We start from the raw sequence: 16,217 nt of genomic DNA, 5'->3' as shown, positions 1-16,217 counted from the left end.
AAGGGAAGTAAGGATCATCGCAGTCATCATCAGCACGGAAGACATAATCGATAACAAATGGAAGAGGACCGCACACTCTGCTTTAAAATACCATTGAATGTACGAGCGATTGGAACTCCAACTTGCAATATTTCAAGAAATTCTGCTATGGCAAAAGTTCTACGATTAACGTCATTTATTTTATGAGTGCACAATGTCGATTTACGTGGTAATCGACAGCTGTTTTGGTGGTGCTCTGATATTGCTGTCAGGGAACTTTCGTCAAATATTGCCTGCCATTCCTTGATTAACTCTTACGCCTGTTTGAAGTCATCAGTTTTTTGGAGATATGTGCGAAAATTGGCACTGAACATTAATATGCGTATTCACCTACACATAATGATGCAACTGCCCTTGAGTTATCAAAACAATTGTTAGAACTTGGTTATGGCAAAATAACAATCGACAGTACCAACGGATTGATCACTTTACCGAACAATTTTTGTACAATTGCGCAATCTATAGATGAGTTTATTGAATGTGTTTTTTCCGAATATTTTTCAGAATTACAGAAATCATCATTGAGAGAACACCCCATTTTGGTACCGAAAAACATTCATATCAATGCCATTAATTTTCAAATACAAGCGAAACTGCCACGTGTAGTCTCGACATATAAATGTTATGAATCTAGATGAGGCAATGAATTATCCAATTGAATTTTTAAGTTCTTTGGAACCGGCTGGTATACCACATTGCTTGAATCTGAAAATTGGTTCTTTGACTATAAGATTGCGAAACATTAATCCACCAAAAACTGTTGTAATGGCACCGATTGGCAGAGAAAAAGTGTTTCCCAAATTTGATTGAAGCTATAATCTTAACTGGCAAATCAAAAGGAGAAGTATGTTTGATACCGAGTATCCCTACGATTCCACCTGATATGTCATTTGAATTTAAAAGATTAGAATATCCTATGCGTTTATCGTTTGCGATGTTCATAAATAAGGCCCAAGGTCAAACACTTCAAGTTTGTGGTTTCAATTTGTGGCCATTTTCACATGGCTAACTTTATGTTGCCTGTTCCAGAGTCGGTACACCCAAATGTTTATTTATTCATGCTCAAAATGGAAAAACTAAAAATATTGTTTATCCAACAGTTTAAGACTTACCCATATAGACCCACCATAGTAATATTACCCAATTCTTTTTCATTTTTTAGTTTTTACTCTTTGAGTCATTTGGACTTTTAAATAGCTAGCAATTTAAAATATTTTTTTGTTTGAATAAATTAACTTAATAATCATTTTTTTATTACTATGCCTTATGCATAGCGAAGCACGTACCGAGCCGCTAGTAATCAATAATAATAATGTGAGTTTGTGAACAATATTTTTAGTCAATATCATTCCTGAGGAGTATAAATAAATAATCTTGACATTTGTCCAAAGCAAAACAAGCCACGTGTGGTTGGCCATGTGAAAAGATCGGACTTTCGTGATCCAACCCACAAATCAACATTATTTGAATCTATGAATAACATGACAAAAATGCCAAGCGTGTTTTTAATTGCTGCATTCTGAATGGAACATTGCACATACTTATTTGAATGCAAGTTATATGGTTGTAAGTCCAGTGGTTTTAAAAACCCCAAGGGATAGTTGACGTCAGGCTCAAAAAAGTTTGGATCGATTTAAATATTATATCATTGGCAAGCAATGAAAGGTTTATTGAAGTTAATAGCGTTAATATCACTTTTTTTTACTTTAAAAAAGAATTGTTAATATAATTAGCCATTAAATCTTTCTTATTTACCATGTTTCAGAAATTGTCTTTCAGTTTGATATATTGCGTGCAACACATGTATACGTCAAATACAACAGAATTTGTGCTGATTTAAGAATACAAATGTTCCAGACCTGCAAATTGAATGCATTCACAAAAATGCATTCAAGTCTGCAGCGCTATCTATTGTGATTTGTGAATCTAAGATTTCCACGGCGCAATCAAAACGCATTCAAAAAATGTAACAGAATTTTTCTATTGTCTTGACTTATATTTCATTAGACATACAATTAAAATTTTCTAGAAAAATGTGCTTTCTATGATTTTAGCTTTAAATTGTACTTTACAACCAAAGAACTTGAAAGTAACAGCTAGTGAAAGTGAGCTGAGATACGTTTTTTTTTTCTTAAATATAACTCACATTTTTTACCTCAATTTATGAACTTTTTGATCCTTGGAAACGATTTTTAAAATTTAGTTTTATACTAAATTTTTTTTCTTATACAAACCCAATTGGAAACTAAAAGATTTGCGTGTATCATTTACCAAAATAAGAAAAATTGGCAAAAAGTTGTTTTTTTTTTTCTAGAAACACCTTGTTCAAAGAATTCTAAAAGTTAGGTATTTATCAGTTATCATAGACGAATTGAGACCTCATCTTTTCATTGTAGAACGTATTTTTATAATGTTGAGTATTTCATTTTATTCAATTCCTTGTTGTTGAAAATTTTAAGGATTTGGTAAAAAATGATATAACCTTTCTAACGTTATCGACATATGACATAGATATAGTTTTTTGAAAAACGTAATTAATTGCTTGTTTCAGGACATTCACAAAAAACTACTTAATTAAATTAAATTAATTCAAAGTTATTTTCTTACAGCTTTTTTGTTTTAGTAAGTTATTTTATAAATCTCTCGATTTGAAAGAAGTTAAATTCATAATCATTCATAATTTTTATTTCATTTGAATCATTATGTCCTAAATTCAACAATTTTGAAATTTCAGTGATCGATGTGAATCCTAAACCAATCAGTTGTGGGAATTCCAATATTGATAGTCTTAAGCTTAATGACCAGAACACAAGACTTAAATTTTGAATTTGAAATTTAAATCGAAAATATAAGTTCTAAGAAAACGACAAATTTGAAAATAGAATTGAAATCTCATTAAGAAAAAAAGCCATGAACAGATGCATTCGATTTTATCATCTCTTCTGGAACTAAAATTTCCATTATTTGAATTGCCAAGAGAATAAAATTAAAAGAAATATCTATGGTATTTTAAATCTTTCACAAAACTTTCAATCAAATTTGTTGATTTTCAAAGAAAATATAATACAATCAAAAGTCAAAACCCACAATCTCTATTAATAGTATATGAATGAACAAGCTGAATGTTTTCTTTCTTGTTTGACCTTTTTTACTTAAATTTTAAAAAGCTTATGTTCCCCAACTGGGCTTAGAAAGAATTCAAACACAAAAAAAAACAATACCTATCTAAATATTTTTGACCTGAACTTCACTTGATGAATACTTACCCATATTTGGAGAGGGTAAGCTTTAAGGAAATTTAATAATGCCTACAATTTCAACATTACTCAAAACCTGATAACAATTCCAGAACTTGAATTGATTATAACCAGGACACATATGTATCTACCTACCGTACGCCTTTTGAATCCTTAGGCTGACTTACGAAGACATCATAATAATATTTTAATCCGATTTTAGTTAGATTGTTTACATAAATCTTGAATTCAATGATAAACCGAATTCGATTCACACAAGAAGATCTTACTTCTGAGATGTATGTACATTTCTTATCGTGATGTAACGCTTTTAATTCTATTGTTGTCACTTAATCTATCCGACCTTGACACAATACATACCTACCTCCACCTACAGAATCTACAATACTACAGTAAAAAAACAAACAAAAAAAACCTGATGCAATAACAATCTCCGTGACTTCCGTTTTAGAGAAAAGGACTTAATGTCAAAGCTTCTCCATATTATTTGTACACCAAAACACCAACCTAGCGCTGGCCTTACTCAATTTTATAGACTTTCATATTCTCTTAGACTTGCCAAAGTAACTCAATTCTTTCATTTTTATCACTGAATGCACTCAAAAACGAGTCATTTTCTTCGGACATTGAACTTTGTTAAAGTCTCTTCCCAAGTTACGAAAAACATGACGTCCTCTCTTAAATAAAGAACCACTCATTTTACAATTCACAATCACAATTATTACAATCACAAACCCTTGGAACTTATCGCTGGCTGGCGCTCTTTTGAAGCTCCTTTAGGCCACCCAACACCAAAACACCACCAAAAAGGCCCAAAAAGCTCTACCCCTCGATAAGGACTCTTTAAATACTACAAAATTTTCGAATTTCAGTAGTCTCACATTGAATGCACGTCGTAGTGGTACAATTATTTGCGCGTATGTTATTTTCACAACGGTCTTATAAGAATATATAATATCAAGGATTACCAAATAAAAAAACAAATCGAAGAATTTCGGGCACATTTTCCAAAGGTTTTCCTCGTTGCGTTAGTTCGCATCCGAATTCGCATCCCTGGTTTCGGTCTGGGTTTTCTTTCTATCCGAACTGTGTATTTTCTGAAGTCCTTCGCTGATGCGGTCGTCGTTCGTGTCGGTTGGATTTCTGTTAATTGTTAAATGCAGCAGGAGGTCCTTTTCGTCCTGTCTCTGAAAAAGTCGTTCGAAGTTTTTATTTTAACTCGACCCGCCGCAATTTTGTGTGCAAGTTGTAATTAAAATTTCATTCAGTGATGGGGGTTGTCAGATAAAAATAAAAATAAAAATTGGAAAATTCCCCAGTGCGAGTGTCATTTAATAAAATTTAAAAAAAAGGAAGTGATTTGTCACTTGAGATAGTGACATCTATCGAAAGTGTGCACACAAGATACCAGCAACAACAACAACAAGAATAAAAATACATAAAATATAATTGGAAAAGTTGCAAAGTTCGTTCGATTTTTTCGTTGTTGTTATTTTGTATTGAGTTTTGTTGTGGGTTTTGTTTCGATAACCAAAACCAAAACGAAGGCCTTCAACTCTCTCGGGAGTTGGTTAAAATAAGTGGAAGACGACGAAGAAGGATACAAAAATATAAAAATACGCCACCACGGTACTATTGAAAGCAACCTTTTGTGGATACAAACTTATACACCTGCTGGAACACCACCACCTTCTCTCCGATAAAAAGGGTTTCCTTCCAACAATCGTCCTTTCCCGACGACTTGCCGCTGTCTTTTTTAATCCCGGGCATAATACAACACAACCCGTGTTGTGTGCTGCTCCAGAGGAATATACAATAGAAACATTTAAGGGGGCAAAAGGTAAAAATAAAGGATATACGAAGTATGTAGCTATACATACTTATATGTACATAGAAACAAACAAAACAATTTTCCTGCAAAAGAATTGTGTGAATAATTTATTGAGTCTAATCATTAATCGAACGGATAGAAATCTTCTGAGATTATTATTTTGTGTTGTGGCACTCCTTTCCATTTCTCCATTATTAATTGACTTTTTTTGTTCTTTATTGTTGTTCTTGTGTTTTTCATTTTTCATTTTTCAGCTAGAGATATACAAAAAAAATTTATAGTTATGTGGGTATGGAGGAAGTTGTGGGCGGTTGTGAGGGAAATGTCTGAAGTTAAAGGATGATGTTTTGAAAGAAATCCATTCAAGGACTCCTATTTTCACAACCCTTTCAGCCGGAAATATAATACTTACATTTATTAATGTCCGCATTGTAGTAGTAGCTAGGGCACCTATAGAATGTTAGGACATTGGTTTGGTTTGGTTTGGTTAGTAACAAGGATCTGCACAATCCTTGAATATTGACACGCCACCTTTCAATTTTGAATTTTGCCAATTTTTCACTTAGTTTTCTACCACCAACCAACCCACCGACTACGACGACAATAATATGGGTTGGTTGACTCTGTTTTTCGTGCTCACTGTACATATATTTTTAGGGTTTGAGTTCCAGCGCTAATAGTGTGATTGCGTTTATATTTTGTCCAGAGTTAAAGTCAGAGTCAGAGAGGGGTATTTGATTAGGTTATAGGTGGATATACTGGATAAGTTGTTGTTTTGGCTATTTTATATTTTGTGTGTCGAGGTAAATTATTAGATATTTATGGTTTATTTTAGGCGCATGTTATTAAATTTATTGCTTTTATTTTTATGTAGGTTGTATTTAATCAGCCAAAAGCTGATTTATAATCTGGATGCTTTAGTTTTGCTTGGACTACTTGGGTAGGTCTGCATAAAATGTTTGCTTTTGGCTATAGGTAGGTACACTGAAAGAATTTTGATTTATAAAATGTTATAATAAAATAAATAACTAAGAAAGATACGGTTACGAAATATTTTCAAATTAATAGTGAAATTCATGAGATATCGATTGGCAAATAATTAAAATGTTGGCTAACATTTAAAAAACTTAAATCGATTTGTTTTGTAAAAGTGATACATTCTTTGCGAGTAAAGGAAAAAGAAAACCGAATTCCCAAAAGTTGGAGCTGAATTTTTGGCGCCTTATAGATTTTCTTTGAAGACATTTGAAATGGAGGGTAAAAATATTGGCAGCATAGCAATTAACTTTGTTATTTATTTATGTATAAATACTTTGTTTAATTTCTAGGAAGGTAATACAAACAATTGAGCAAATATTATTATTTGTTCAAAAACGCTTTGAATTTTGAGATTTTCACCGGCTTGATTGATGCCTATTACTTAATACCTACAGAAGTATTTTTTCGAATAGAACTTTTTTAAGGAATAATATGTAAGTTGTTCAAAAATATTGCAAGAAATTTAACTAAAGTTGAACCGAATTGTATTTAAACTTCTTTATGAAAAGTTGTTTAACAATCACTTCAAGTGTTCTTTAGTTTTTTTATGCTTTATATATGCTTTGTGCCTTTTAATAAACTAAATATAGAATATTAGAAGTTCTTATTTGTATTGTGTTGATGCCCATAGCAGAAATTGAAATTTGTGGTTCATTGCGATAAGCAAGTAGTTTTTGAAATATCGTTTGGGAAAAACTTATGTGTAGAAGTCTTAGTTTTTAATGTTTCAGTTTTTTAAAGAACATTGTTTTACTCGAAGTGTCATGGAAAAGACATTTGGCTAGCTAAACAAATCATTTCAAATGCTTATACTAAAAAATAGAATCTGAAACTTCTCACTTACAACTACATTGCAAAAAGTTAAGGTTTATTTCCTTTAAGTGAAAAAACTATACTATTTTCAAACAATTTCCTCTGGTAGAATTCAAATCACTTGAAAATTTCAAAAATCGAAATGAAGGACACAGAAATTCACTTCGATTTAAGTTCGGAAGAAATGAAACCGTTTTCAATATATAAGTTATTTTCAGAAATTCAATTTGTATTATGTTTTGATCTGAATTTCATTTCAAGTGAAAGTGAAATGTATAACCTAGCTGTATATAGTTTTAGATCACAATAAAACTAAACACTAGTCTAAATTCAAAGCTTATTCTTCTCTGAAATTCCCTAAACTAAACCTGGTAATGAAGTTCTAATATGGTACAAAATGGACTTAGTATTTCAGAGGTTCTTATGTAAAATTGAGGAGACTTTAACTGTTGCAGATAATACGTTGCAATGTAGAATTTAAGTGCAATCAATCCTTATTAAGGATATTAAGAGTTTTAAGATAGTTAAGGAAACTAAAGGTACTGATAACAAACATAAATTCTACCACAAAATGTAAATTCATTAAAATAAAAAAAATGATACACCAATTGAGTTTGATGTTATTGAACAGGTGGTGGTAAATTATGGTTAATTTATCGCTGTACAGATTTTAATCAACTTCATGAAATATCAACACCAATTCGATTAATTTTGTCAATGTGTCTAGAAAAAACATTGATATGCTATCGTCACAATATTTTTGAGAACAGAATTTTTACAAAGTTACAATTTTAATAATAATTTGATGGGGAAAGAGTTTTCTAAAAAATGTTTTAAATAAATATTTTCAATAACAGTTAAAGTACCAAGTGTTAAATAAATTAACCAAATAATACTCCAATTAAAAAATAATGTTTTAAAAGAATTGAAGAAAATTGAGTAATATCTTGGGTTCAAAATATTTAATTATTTAAAACAATATATTCGAAGTTATGGATTTTGTTTGAAATGATAAGAATTATATTTAATGTGGCGTTACTATCTACCTGATTTAATTTCCAGTTATACGTTATTACGAGTTAATTATCGGTAAACTTAGTTATCTCCTGAATAAAAATAACACATCTATGATTTTCTTAGAAATAAAAGTTTTAGCTATCACGAAACTGAAAGCATTGCTGATTTTCAACTAATAAGGGTTTCACCTCGTAATGAGATACTATATATCTATTGTTAAGGTTTAAACACCCTAGAACCTCTAAAACGAAGATAAATCAATACTTTTGGAGTTTCATAAGATAGAAGATTTTAGGAAACTTTTTATACCATTTTTTAAAATGTCCATCTTGTTATCATCATTTCGAGGTTGACCCTTTTGTTTGCATCTTTTTTATTAGGCATCCGTCAATGTTCCCCTGTGGTTTAGGTGACCTATAAAATAATATTTTTTTTAATTTTACCACAATATTTGTTTGTAAAACTAAATAAGTTTAAAGTTAAAACCTTTATTTGTAACTTAACATAGGAAGTTATTGCAATGGGTCCGATTTGCCAAATTGAAAATTTTGACTTTTCTCGACGTTTCTAGGTCTCTAGAGTCAAAATAAAAGATTTTCAGAAATTTGTCTGTGCGTGTGTGTGTACGTACGTTCGCGACGTTTTTTTCGTCGTCCATAGCTCAAGAACCAGAAGAGATATCGATTTCAACTAAATTTTGTTACACAGATAATAAGGCAGAAAGATTCAGGAAAGGCCTCTCAAGAAATTAGCGTTTTTGGTTTTAACCATAGCAGTTTAAAAATAGGTTAAAATTTTGGTTAAACCTCAATATCTTACGAACCAAAAACGCTAGAGACTTAAATTAAATTTTATATAATAAATTGTATCGTAATACCAATCAAGTACATTTAAAAAAAAAACATTCCAACTAACGGTTTTTTTGTATAAATAAAAAAAAAAACTAAAAAAAATTTGTCACTTAGAAAAATTTACGAATAAGAAACGGTTTTAACATCAGTAAACAGTTTTTGTGCAAAAATAAAAACCTTACAAAAAACAATATTAAAACTTTGTAAAAATTTACTAACGATTCAAATAGCTTTTCAAGAATTAGAAATATTGTCTTTAAGCTCTTTTTATTTTACAGAAAATATTGTTGCCGATATTTAGTAGTTTTTTTTTATAAAAATCCAAAAAATCTACACAAAATAGTACGCAAATTTGGTAAAAATTGATGTTCGATTCTTGATATCACTCTAATTAATTTTATTCATCCAATTTTTGTAAAAATTTAAGAAATGCTTCTTATATTGGTAAAAACTTGTTTTCGACTAAAAATCTATTTAAAAAAAAACAGATTTTCAAACTTAACTAATTCTTTATATGAAAAATATTTTTGGTGATTTTAAAATGTTTAATAATAATTAAACTAACAACATTTTTAACAAAACACGAAAACCTACAAACTTTTATGCAAGACAAGTCGATAGATGATAAATTTTTCAGTGTGGGTTGCATGTCAGTCTCTTTTTAGGTTTTTGTTTTGTTTTATAAAACTTCCAATCTGTTTTTTTCCAAATAGTACAAAGGATGTCAAAAACGTAGTTATTCGTTATATGACATTATTCCAGATGCAATATAATTTTTTTCGTTATATGTGTTTTAGTTTTTAATATATATATTGTCCAATTTTTTTTTAAGCTGCTACGTTAAAACAAACCAAACACTTTTTTTTTAAAGTCATTTCTGCACATTTTTAAGATTATATCTATATTTAAAAATGTATCTGAGTGTCTCTATAAAATAAATAATTAAAATAATATTGCTAAGATCGAAAAGTCATAAAACAAGGAAAAATCGGCTTATTTTTTAAAATTATACCTGTCCTAAACTTGGTCAGCCTATGCAAACATTTGTTTTTTTTTTCCTTTTTTTCAAATGTTTAACAAATTAACTTTGTATTTTGGAGGTATTTAAAAAACAAATTCAGGTAAATTTAGTTATCTTTTTTTTCAAATTATATGAAATATATTATTACAAGGTAAATGCTGATGTGTTATTCCAATCTAAGTTCGAAATTTTGTTGCGAAGTTTTAAACTTTTAAAGTAAATAATTACTTCCTTTGAGAACTAGGGCCTGTGTGCTACTTATGTCAGTGATGGGAGGGACCTGCAATTTTATGTCGAATTCAGTTCGGCTAATTTGAGAAAGAACTTTTTGTGACAGTAATTACTCTTGGAGAATTTATCAATTCCTAGCAAGAGACAGAGCTCGCAAAGAAATTGTTAGATGGCATAAGGAAGGATTGAACCCAAGACCTTTAGCATGACAGTCCTACGCATTTACCATCACGGGTACTACAAAATTTTTGAAGTATTAGTAAGAGCTTAATTATTATAATTGTCGGAAGAAAAATTATTGAGTAGTCAGATCCTTTAGTTTGAAAATCTTATTTTTTGTCTTTATAAGATAGATTCCAGCATTTTGGCAGACACATTTTTTAACAAGATAGATTACAGTAGTACCCGTGGCATGATGGTTAGTGCGTTGGACTGTCATGCCAGAGGTCTTGGGTTCGATCCCTGCCTATGCCGTCTAAAGTCTTTTCACGGGTACTTCCTCTTGCGAGGAATTGACAAATCCTCCAAGAGTAACTATTGTTATAAAAAAGTGCTTTCTTAAATTAGCCGTTCGAATTCGTCATATAAACAGTAGGTCCCCTCCATTCCTGACAACATAACTCGCACACAGGAATGGTTGAGAGTTGTAAGTCACTAGGCCCTAGTTCGCAAAATACTGTTGCGCCACCCAATTTATTTATTTATTTAGGTTGCAGCACTTTGGCAGACAAATTTTTTAATTAAGTCATGTAGGTTTTTATTCAGCTATGAGAACAAAATAAATGGTTTCAAAAAGCTACCAATTCATTCATTCAAACCTTTGATTTAAAAATTGCATATTTTGTCAAGTTAACAAAATAAGAATAAGACTTTGTATATTTTTGCTTTATATTAGCGCACCATTAGTTTCTGTGTTAAGTATTTTCAGAAAGTTATTATTTTTTCAAGGAGACCAAATTAAATCCCAATAGTTTAGTTCATTTAGTAGTTACATTGATTAAATTGAAAACTTATTATTTTAATGTTTTTGAGTTATGTTGATGCTTTGTTTAAATAAGCAACGATAAATGAATTGTCTTTCAGAAATCTTACTAACTTTTGATGTTAGTTGTAAAATATAAACATTGCATGATGTGCACCAATTTAATAAAGACAAATTTATTAAAAATTTAATAAAATATATGTAAAAAGAAGTGCGTGCACGCCCCAATAGGACGATTATTAATTTATCAATAATTTTGAGGGACTAAAACGTAGAAATTGAATTTATATTGCAGACATAGCCTATAAATATTTTAAATAAATCGATACTCGGTTTACTAACAAAGTTTTTATTTTGTTAGTTGTTTACTTGAAACTTTTTAAACTTTTTTCACTTTTAGAGCGAAATATGTATTGATTTTTATACATCCATTAATATTTATAGGTCATGTTTGTAATATGGAATCAATTTATTGTCGTAGTGTTCCAAAAACCGATGATATATAAGAGCACTCGGGCGTATACGCACTTTTTATACATTACTTTTTTGAATTTTTGATAAATTGGATTTCATTAAATTATTGCACCACATGCTAAGCTTTTTTGTTATGATACAAATGTCTATACCTATAGACATAGATCAAATTTTTGATTATTAGTTTGTTCATTCATTAACTAATCATTTTTGTGCCCATTAAATTTTCGCTTACCTTTGTGAGTGTAAAACTAAAACTTGGAATTATTGTTTAATTATTATGGTTTTTCGATGACCCTAGTATTGAGTTTTATTTGTGTAATTTTGTTTTATGATTAAAAACTATATAAGTGAAAATTTGCATTTATTTTATATTTATTCATTTGTCTCTGTCTCATTAAGTTTTAACTATCACCTAAAATGTTTCATTTGCTTGCTTACTTTAGTTAAAGAATTAATAGCTTTAAGTTCTAAAACAAACTTTGAACAATTTTTTGCAATTATGAAACTGGATAGTATTCGAAAACAAAAAATCTGGTCTTGTGCGAATATTAAAAAGATTACTAATTAAAAAAACTGTAATATCATCAAAAAGCCATTTGAACAAAAACAATTTTTGAAATATTTTTGTGTGTATCATCCTTTTTATCTTTAACATAAAAATATGTCCTTCTTATCAAAATCTTCCTGAGATACTTGGGAACAGACAAAATAAAACTGGATATTTTAGACGAATTTGTCTTTCTAGTTTACAAACAGTTGAAACAACGTTCGTCAAAAAAAAGCAGAAAAACATTAACAATTGTATCAAAGTTTTTAAACTCAAATGACTTGAATTTTTGTGGTCATATTTCAATTAAACATTTTAATAGATTATAATTTTATAAACTTTAAAATACATTTTAAATAACGTGCCGCGATTTTTGTCTGCGATGGATTTCTTAACCAGTTACCCGATTTTAATCAAATTTGAACACCGTGCGCAGTTTGATCCAAATTGAAATATATGAAAGGTAACATCTCAATTTATGATGGCAATATTATTAACTTCCCATTAGAAGTTCTTGTAATGGGTCCGATTTGTCAAATTGAAAATTTTGACATTTCTCGAAGTTTCAAGGCCTCTAGCGTCTAAATAAAAGAGGATTTTTTTGTTGTCCATAGCTCAGGAACCAGGAGAGTTATCGACTTCAAATACATTTTGTTATACAGATAATAATGCAGAAAGATGCAGCTCTCAAGAAAATTGATTTAGTGGTTTTCTTACCATAGCAGTTTAACAAAAAAGGTGAACATTTTGGTTAACCCTAAATATCTAACGAAAAAATGATGTCAGAGACTTGAGTTAAATTTTATATTATATATTGTAACGTGATACCAAACCAGTACATTTTTGGAAAAAATCGAAAAAAACTGTTTAAGCATAGCTGGCCACATGTTACTTAGACTGAAGTAGAAATTCAAATTATATTATAACAGAATGACAATCTCTGCTCTGATCTTCTATTAAAGATTGGTTCACCTTATATTCTACTGCGTTAGTAGAATCCACCTAAATAATAAAACGGTACACGATTTGTTTTCGAAAAGATAACCAGAAATATATTCGAAGCTAAGAGAAAGTTAACAAGAAAAGTAGTCCCGTTGCCAAGTGTTCAAATTATATTGTCAGGTTCTACCATAACTTTCAGGAGGTTACATTTTTCAAGTGTCAAGGTTTATTAGTGGTTTAGAATTGGAAAATCCATGTTTTAATTAATTGCAATACATTAAAAACAAGTAGAGAAGTATTGGTAATTAACGGTATAACAAATATCTTAAATATATCGACTTAAAACAAAATTGACTTATGCCACTTTCAAAATAAACGGCGCATATATAATTATAATTTTACTGTCGTTATAAGATCAATTGCATGGGTTTCATTTGTCTCTATATTCAGGCGAAATTCATGCGATGAAAGAATTCCAGTTTCATCAGCAAATATAGCTAATTGCAATTCAGGAAGCTTGGGAATATCGGGCGAGTAGATATTGTAAAAGAATGGCTCTAAAACAGATCCTTGTGGAACACCATGTTCAACTTGGTAACAATTTGACGGACAGTTATTAACATAAATACCAAAGACCTATCAGACAGGAAACTTGAATCATTTTTATTAAATAACTTGGAAAGTCTAATCAAACTAGTTTATGGACTATTTCATCGTGCCACACAGTATGAAAAGCTTTATCTATGTCAAGTAAAATGAGGCCTGTTGTTTTGCCAAGCAAACGTTTCTTTTTCAAATACTGGCATACTCGCAGCACTTGGTGAGTAGTACTGTAAAATTTTCTAAACCCAAATTGTTCATTGGGAATAAAAAAAATAAAACTACTCAACCAACTTATTGGTCGATAGCTTTGTAGAAGGATTCGGAATAGAAATAACCTTAGATGTTTTCCAAAGCTTGGGAAAATATTGTGTTTTTAAACATGCATTGACCAAAAAGACTAAAAATAAAAGAAAAGCCTTGGGTAGCATTTTAATAAATTCGTTTTTGATTTTGTCTAGTCCAACAGACGTCTTCGATTTTAGATTAGAAACAATATGTTTAACATCTTCTATGGTGATCAGTTGATCAACAGGTGTACCAATAATTTGTGTTTTTATAGAACTTATATAAACAATGATACATTTTAAAATTTAATTCTTTTGTATTGAATTTTGCGTTCCATCAACTGTACAAAAATTTTGATCAGTTGTTTTCGAAGTCCTTTCGCTTCAAATCCCAAACTATTTAATTCGTATATCAGCTATAACGTTTCCCTCTTCGCCCGTTAATAGTAATTTCATTGTAATAAGGGGTAATGTTAGAAAAAAATCACTCACCATGTTTTTTTAACAAATGGCATCTATATTGTCCTTTAGTACGCGTAGCGTGTTGATTAGTGCGTTGCACTGTCATGCAAGATGTCTTGGGTTCAATCCCTGCCTGTGCGACCGTAATTAAAAAAAAAGTTTTCGCGGGTACTAACTCTTGTGAGGAATTGACAAATCCTTCAAGAATAATTCTTGTCATGAAAAGTGCTTTCTCAAATAAGCCGTTTGGATTCGGCATGTAAACTGTATTTCCCTTCCATCTCTGACAATATTACTTGCACACAGGAATGTTTAAAGTTGTAAGTCACTAGGCCCTGGTTTTTCATGGACTGTTGCGCCACCTAATTTATTTATTTATTTATTTATGTTTTCCTACCATGGCCGAGTCAGCTAGTTTGAGATAAATATTTTGTCAATTTAAATTTTGAATTTAAATTTTAAAAAATCAATTATCCTTTTTAATGAAGAAGGCTTTTTTGGTTCTTTCTGTAACTCATGTCTAGAGATTTTTAGTTCTTCAATAAATATTAATATAATTAATTTAAAATTTCAGCCCGCTTCATAATAATAATTGTTATTTTCTTTATGCTGTTAATTTAATTTATTAAACCACAACCCAAAGCGCTGAAGTATTTTTATTTGATTGTAAATTTTACTATTCTCGGTTCGCAAAATCAATGAACTTACATGAATACAAAATTAAAAAAAAAAAACTTATTAAATTGAATTTCATTCCAAATAAAACAAAAATACAAACACACAAAAAAATCCTTGCAAAACATTGATAGATTCTAAATAAAAGAAAAACAAACAATACGCTTCAGATATAAATTTGTATGTTCACACAAAACTCGAACTCAATAAAATTAATAAAATAAATTCCAGAAATACTTCGTGACAGGTAAAACGGGCTATAAAAAAAAACTATGAATAAACATGGAAAAACTATATCTAAGGGAGATTAAATTACATTTCCAAAAAAAATAAAAATAGTTAAAACAAACACCCTTGTAATCCTCAACAAACAATGTAGATTCGAGATAGTACCTCTACTGCATTCACTAAAGCCCACAAGGGTGGATAGGAAAATGATTTACCATTTAAAAGGTTATATTTTATCAAAAGCAATGTCAAACCCTTTTTCTTAGAATATACCAACATTTTCTAAATAATTAATGTGGGTGATTAATGAAGTTTAATCTCCAGACAGTTTGCCCTTTGAATATATTTACAAGTCGAAGCATAACCTCTCCCAAAATGAAACGAAAAATTCTTCGATTTTATTTGACCCACCCTAAGGTGCATAACACAATTCCATACATAAATCACACATTTTCAAAGGCAAGGCACGTTTATTGCATACCTAACATTTTTATTTCTTCTATAATTTAATCTATAAAATATACAAAAAATAAATACAAACAAATAAAATACAATATATATATGTGTGTGTATTTCAACACTCCCCCCCTCCTCTCCACTGCTGTATGAATGTCGTTTTTTTGTTGTTGTTGTTTTTTAATTAAAAGCCTTTGACAGTGAAATTGTAAAATTAAAAATTCCACATAGCTAGCACACTCATACTGCAGCCACCATTCGTATATCGCGCTGTTCTTCCTTGTCCCGGATGATGTCCTTTTTATCCAGCACTTCCACTCTCCATTTGGGTAATATTTCAAATTCACGTCCTTCGATTGATTTTCAGTTTGTAAATCTCTGCAAACCTCCCTTTTTCCACCCCCAAGTGTCTGTGCCTTCATTATTCAGGACATTTTTTTTTTTTGGAGTCGGTACGAGTTAC

At 30.1% G+C, this 16,217-nt stretch overlaps 1 protein-coding gene across 1 annotated transcript in view; it reads left to right on the top strand.

Moving 5' to 3' along the window:
• Nucleotides 1-4,190: 4,190 nt before the first annotated feature.
• LOC129938486 (uncharacterized) overlaps nucleotides 4,191-16,217 on the top strand; it is a 267,736-nt gene continuing 255,709 nt past the window's right edge. Inside the window, exon 1 of the mRNA XM_056046092.1 lies at nucleotides 4,191-5,136. The gene's annotated coding sequence lies outside the window, so the exon portion shown is untranslated. The remainder of the gene's footprint in view (nucleotides 5,137-16,217) is intronic.

This window comes from Eupeodes corollae, chromosome 1 (assembly GCF_945859685.1).
Source record: "Eupeodes corollae chromosome 1, idEupCoro1.1, whole genome shotgun sequence".
NCBI lineage: Eukaryota > Metazoa > Arthropoda > Insecta > Diptera > Syrphidae > Eupeodes > Eupeodes corollae.
Note: the sequence above shows the minus strand (reverse complement) of the source record. Positions and strands in the feature narration are given on the sequence as shown.